The 6,815-nt window shown below is 55.2% G+C and overlaps 1 long non-coding RNA gene across 1 annotated transcript; it reads left to right on the top strand.

The window, feature by feature from the left end:
- The first annotated feature begins 527 nt into the window (after positions 1 to 527).
- On the top strand, positions 528 to 6,589 carry LOC143974686 (uncharacterized). Its single transcript, XR_013272263.1, has 2 exons — positions 528 to 1,067; positions 5,781 to 6,589. It is a non-coding gene; the product is annotated as an uncharacterized LOC143974686 (long non-coding RNA).
- Positions 6,590 to 6,815: the final 226 nt, after the last annotated feature.

The following is a 6,815-nucleotide window of genomic DNA, read 5'->3' as shown; positions in this document are numbered from 1 at the left end:
CGGAGATAGCAATGCTCTGCGCCTCAAGACCACCTTTTTTTGAAGCATATTAGAGCCTCCAGCTCTAATCATGTGCTTCACACGCCAGTGTGCCTCCCACTGCTGATTTTGCATCCTCTAATCAACCCCGCACACAGAGACAACAGTCTTGTGTGTGCGATGCTCAGCAGCACACAGTCGTCTGTAACCATGACAACACCATGGGGGCGTACATCTGCTGGACTCCACCCTTCTGAGTTATCTATGGTTGCCTTTTTCGTTTTTCCATTGTAGCAAAAAAATTAGCCTCCATAGCATCAGGTGGTGGAGACGGGTTGCAGGCCGAAGGTGCAAGTGTAATCTGGGGAGGGATTGGGCGTAATCTGCCCCAGTAACCCCCATGGTTTACTGTGATCCTTTAATAAAGATGTCCGCTTTGGCCTCAATAGGTGCCCGCCCCTTCTCTAAATCACCTAGCGAAAATCTCCGCCCTCTTAGCAGTCAGACGTGAAGGCATTCAGGTGGGCGTGACGGACTACAGACTAACCGTACCGCTCCTCTAGCTGGCCAGTCGGAGACTGAGCCTCCCTCGGAGTGACGCACTTAAGTAATGCCCTCTCGCTGCGCGCTCGCACCTGATTGGCTATTGGCATCTAACGGTCTCTGGAGCTCCGCCCCTTCAAACTCTCTCCCTATCAGCTTTGGACTCGCGGCCCTGCCTCTAGCCAGCACGCGTCGCCTGGGTGCCTGACAGCCTCGCTGCCCTCCCCCGACTCCTCCCCCACGTTCTCCAGCTGAAAAGAAGAAGTGATCGTGGCCAGGGGCGGACTGACCAATCGGTCATTTGGTCGCCGTCCGAGGGCCCGGACCCATTAGGGGCCCGTGGCCGGCCCAACGAGAAGCCCCTTAAAGCGTCTGTAATAATACCGCTAACAGCGCGCTGCTTCCCGCCGGCCCCTCCTTCCCTCCCGTCCGTCGCAGGTGCATGCACTGTACACTACATCACCTAGGACAGACGAGAAGAGAGGAGGGGCCGGCGAGGAGCAGCGCGCCGTTAGCGGCATTCTTACAGGCATCGGGTGACCATGGTTAGTGAAACTTAATTTTTTTTACTGGAGGGCCGCCATCGGAGGGAGGGGGCACTGCAATGGGGCCTGGGCCAGACTTCAGTGAGCTCTCCCCCCTCCCCACACTACCCCCCCTGTTTGCTCTCCCAGTGTTCCCCTGTGTGCCCCCCAGTGTTCCCCTGCCTGTGTGTTCCCCTGTGTGTCCCCCCAGTGTGTGTCCCCCCCAGGGTTCCCCTGTGTGTCCCCCCCAGGGTTCCCCTGTGTGTCCCCCCCGTGTTCCCCTGTGTGTCCCCCCCAGTGTTCCCCTGTGCGTCCCCCTGTGTGTCCCCTCCCCAGTGTCCCCCTGTGTGCCCCCCCTGTGTGTCCCCTCCTCAGCATTCCCCTGTGGGTGTCCCCCCAGTGTTCCCCTGTGTGTCCCCCTGTGTGCTCTTCCCCCCGTGTGTCTCACTGTGTTCCCCCCCCCCCCGTGTTCCCCTGTGTGTTCCCCTGTGTGCTCCCCCCCCAGTGTTCCCCTGCGTGTTCCCCTGTGTGCTCTCCCCCCCGTGCCCCCCTCCAGTGTCCCCCTGTGTGCTCCGTCCCCCTGTCTGCTCTCCCCCCCCCCACAGTGTCTCACTGTGTTCTTCCCCCCAGTGTTCCCCTGTGTGCTCTCCCCCCCCACAGTGTTCCCCTGTGTGCTCTCCCCCCCCACAGTGTCCCTCTGTGTGCTCCCCCCCCAGTGTACCCCTGTGTCCCCCCCACAGTGTTCTCCTGTGTGTTCCCCCCCAGTGTCCCCCTGTGTGTTTCTCCCTTCCCCAGTGTCCCCCTGTGCCCTCCCTCCCTCCCAGGGTCTCCTTGTGTGCTCCCTACCCCCCCACAGTGTCCCCCTGTGTGCTCCCCACCCCCCACAGTGTCCCCCCCTGTGTGCTCCCCACCCCCCACAGTGTCCCCCCCTGTGTGCTCTCCACTCCCCACAGTGTCCCCCTGTGTGCTCCCCACCCCCACAGTGTCTTCCTGTGTGCTCCCCCCAGTGTCCCCCTGTGTGCTCCACCCCCCCCCCACAGTGTCCCCCTGTGTGCTCCACCCCCCCCCCACAGTGTCCCCCTGTGTGCTTCACCCCCCCCCCACAGTGTCCCCCTGTGTGCTCCACACCCCCCACAGTGTCCCCCTGTGTGCTCCACACCCCCCACAGTGTCCCCCTGTGTGCTCCACACCCCCCACAGTGTCCCCCTGTGTGCTCCACACCCCCCACAGTGTCCCCCTGTGTGCTCCACACCCGCCACAGTGTCCCCCTGTATGCTTCCCCCTCCCAGGGTCTCCCTGTGTGCCCCCCCCCAGTGTCCCCCTGTGTGCTTGCCGCCCTCACCCACCACAGTGTCCCCCTTTGTGCTCCACACCCCCCACAGTGTCCCCCTGTGTGCTCCCCACCCCCCACAGTGTCTTCCTGTGTGCTCCCCACCCACCACAGTGTCTTCCTGTGTGCTCCCCACCCACCACAGTGTCTTCCTGTGTGCTCCCCACCCGCCACAGTGTCTTCCTGTGTGCTCCCCACCCGCCACAGTGTCCCCCTGTGTGCTCCCCCCAGTGTCCCCCTGTGTGCTTTCCCCCTCCCCAGTGTCCCATTGTGTGCTCTCCCACCTACAGTGTCCCCCTCTGTGCTGTGCTCCCGCCCCCCATGTCACCCTGCGCAGGTGTGGCTTGGGACGCAGGGGGCCCCATGATCTTCTATTGCCCGGGGGCCCCATTAGTTGTCAGTCCGCCCCTGATCGTGGCTGATGGGGACAGATGAGCAAGAGAGGGCGCTGAGGTACAGAAGTGGCTCTTTAATTAGGCGGTCGCTTAAGGCCTCGCGACCGCCTAATTTGCCTACTGAAGGAAGGGGAGCCTTGGCGTAACGTGGGTTGCCGGTGGATCTGCGATATACCTGGGTCCGATACCACAGCCGGCTGCGGAAGTCGGGACACCACTGCCAGAGCTGCCTGCACTGAACAGTGAAGGAGATCGCTGATACAGAGAACCTGACCTGCGGGCGGAGATAGCAATGCTCTGCGCCCCGAGACCACCTCTTTTTGAAGCCTATTAGAGCCTCCAGCTCTAATCATGTGCTTCAAACCCCCCCCCCCCCCCCATTGGAATCCATGCGTTCAGCACTGTCTATGATCCTACAGTAGTACAACACTGCCCACCTATCCTAATTATCATGTCAGCCACCTCTACCCTCGGCCCGCAGCTCGCCCCTCACTTCTACCCTCGGCCTGCAGCTCGCCCCTCACTTCTACCCTCGGCCCGCAGCTCGCCCCTCACTTCTACCCTCGGCCCGCAGCTCGCCCCTCACTTCTACCCTCGGCCCGCAGCTCGCCCCTCACTTCTACCCTCGGCCCGCAGCTCGCCCCTCACTTCTACCCTCGGCCCGCAGCTCGCCCCTCACTTCTACCTTCGGCTCGCAGCTCGCCCCTCACTTCTACCCTCGGCACGCAGCTCACCCCTCACTTCTACCCTCGGCACGCAGCTCAACCCCGCACTTCTACCCTCGGCACACAGCTCACCCCGCACTTCTACCCTCGGCACGCTGCTCACCCCTCACTTCTACCCTCGGCGCGCAGCTCACCCCTCACTTCTACCCTCGGCGCGCAGCTCACCCCTCACTTCTACCCTCGGCACGCAGCTCACCCCTCACTTCTACCCTCGGCACGCAGCTCACCCCTCACTTCTACCCTCGGCACGCAGCTCACCCCTCATTTCTACCCCCGGCACGCAGCTCACCCCACACTTCTACCCTTGGCACGTAGCTCACCCTACACGCCATGTAGTACACGCCTGAAAACCTGGTTTATAACAATGCTTCACTGTTAGTGCAGTTTAGTTTAATTTCATGCAGAGGTAACGATCTGCAGTAACGTCTAGCAACCAATCAGTGAACAGTAATGATCTGCTGTAATCTCTAGCAACCAATCAGTGAGCAATAACGATGTGCAGTAACCTCTAGAAGCCAATCAGTTAGCAGTAATGATGTGCAGTAACTTCTAGCAGCCAATGAGTGAGTGTTAATGATGTGCAATAACCTCTAGTGCGCAAGCAGAAATAATGTGCTTTAATTTCTAGCAACCAGTCAGTGAGCGGCAATAATATGCTGCAACCAATCACAATCGCTGCTTGATCTGCTGCAGTAAACTGATTTTGAGTCTAACTGCTATTTGATGTATGTTTCAGAATTGGGAGGGGGCAAGAAAATCTTTGCCCAGGATCCAATCTATATTAAGACCCCTTTCTCACTGGAGTCGTTTTTCAGGCGCTACATCGCTAAAAATACCACCTGAAAAAAGCCTCACCTGCAAACCCAGTGTGAAAGACCGAGTGCTTTCACACTGGGGCACTGCGCTGGCAGAGCGTCACAAAAAGTCCTGCCAACAGCTCCTTGGCAGCGGTGTAGGAGCGGTGCATACACCGCTCCTGACCATTGAAATCAATGGGGCAGCACTGCCATACTGCTGGCAAAACGCCGCTGCAGTGGCGATTTGCGGCCGGTTTTAACCCTTTTTCAGCAGCTAGCGGGCGTTAAAACCACCCCGCTAGCGGCCGAAAAGCGCCAAAAAAACGACGGTAAATCAGTGCTAAAAATATCGGCGCTTTACTGCCAATGCCCGGGTGCTGTGAGTGTGAAAGCACTCTAAAGATGACCCTGCTCCTTGCATCCCTTCACCCAGTAAAATCAAAGTGTATTTTCCACTAACAAAAGAGGGGGCCCTCAGTTTGCAGGCGTAAGATGGAGGGGCCCTTACCCTATGGGACTAAGGAGGAGGGGCCCCTAACAGTGCGAGGTAAAAACAGGCTTGTGGTGGAGGGGCCTCTCAGTGTTTAGTCCACATAGTAGGGGGTGTCCATGACACAAAAAGATTTAAGAGGAATACAATCACAACAAAGTGGACTGTTATTTGATTGCACAATTAAGTGACTTTGGGACTAATTTCATGTATAATATTGTTTAACACATTGCACTATATAAGGCATCATAATTGTGAAGGGCAGCACAAGTTGGTTATTGTGTGGGGCCCTTACCTTGTACTTATTGGGCTTAATGAGGAGTAGCTGCTGGCATTTACTATTAGGGAACTTACCTGCCAATGGTGTCTTTACCTGAGCCTACTGTGCATGCATGAATAGAGCTGCGCTCTGTGAATGGGCCGGCTACGGGGGGGGGGGGGGGGGGGGAGAGGGAGCCGAACTTCCGGCTGAGTTTGATTCGGCAAACTCAGCTGGAAGTGGGATCTGGTACCTGTCAAAACCAGGTACCCGTTCCCACCATCACCACCAAAAGGTGGTGGCAGAAGGGGAGGAGCCAGACAAGTGGCACTTCCCCTTTTGGGTGGCGCTCCACTTTAAGCAGTAAGGGCCCCTGGCAGGATATAGTAAAGGAAGCCATCAAAGTGTGCATTAAAGTGGAGGCCTGAGGTGGAGGGGCCCTTACCTTGTAGTAGTTATAGCCCTGGCAGTGTAAAGAGTTTTCACCCTGTATACCTGAGGGAAGGGTAAGGGGCCCTCACTCTGCAGGGCTAAGGAGGAGGATGGGCTGCTGAAGGTACACAGTGACCCCCCCCCCCCCACCCAAATATGTTAATCCTGAGAAAGTGGGGCCCCTGATAGTACTCAGGCAGGATGGTAAACTGTATGTAGCTTCTCTCCTTTGAGACTTTTTTTTTTTTTATATAGTGTTGAGAATAGTTAGAACCTTTATCTGAAATGTTACTTCTTTTCCTACAGATACTCCTGGAAGTGAAATGAAAAATATTCCACCCACCCCCTCATTAGACATTTGCCACCAGAATAGGTGTCCCCATTGGAAGATTTCCTCTCACCTCCTGTTTGGATCACAACATTTTGAATTCCCCCCTCATTATCTACCATGCAGCTTTCCCTGTACTTCCTATCTGATAAAACTGTTGTCACTGAAAAGGAAATGAGGGAGAAATCCATCTACCAGCACCCTGGATAGTAGAAAAAACCAAGTCGAGATTCTTATCCCTACTTCAACTAAATGCAAAACTCGGATAGGTGTAACAACAAGTCCACTTTCCCCATTCTTCGTGTATGTGGACTGTAAATTAGGTGCGATCACCGGAGAGGATTTCTTCCCACCAGAGGGCACTACTCTGCCCCCTCACCCACCCCACCCCCCACTCCATCATCATCCACTACATCCCCTCCCCTCACCTACCACATCCCCCTCCCCCACTTCATTATCATCCCCTCCCCTACTACATCCTCTCCCCCACCTCATCATCATCCCCCCCAACTCATCATCCCCCCTCACCCACTCCGCCCCCTCCTCATCCCCTGATATATCTGTTGAGTGGCCATTGCACTACGTGGTGGTGAAGTTACATTAAGTGGTGGAAGTAGAAGCACTAAATATTGAGAAGGAACGTCACTATTGCACAGAAGTGATCACTCACTGAGGACATTCATTGTACTGTGTTGTACACATATATGTTGATAATTTGAGATCAAATGGATAGAGGGTAATATTGAGATATGATGTATATTATAAATAAAAAATTTTTTTTTTTTGATATTTGGCACTTGCACTTGATTAATGATTATCTGCTGGCAATATCGCAAGGTAATTTCATCAATGGTATAATTTTTTTTAAGGATTATGATGTGGTGTTAAAACTTGGACACATATATAGATTAATAGTTGGCACAGAAAAGCACGATAGTAAGTATATATTAGGGGTGCACTGAATGTTTTTTTTTTTTTTTTTTTTGTGCCAATACCAAAAATGAAAAATACAC

This window comes from Lithobates pipiens, unplaced genomic scaffold (genome assembly GCF_037356315.1).
Source record: "Lithobates pipiens isolate NorthernLeopardFrog02 unplaced genomic scaffold, aLitPip1_a1.2 Scaffold_13, whole genome shotgun sequence".
NCBI lineage: Eukaryota > Metazoa > Chordata > Amphibia > Anura > Ranidae > Lithobates > Lithobates pipiens.
This window is presented reverse-complemented; position numbering and strand designations above follow the sequence as displayed.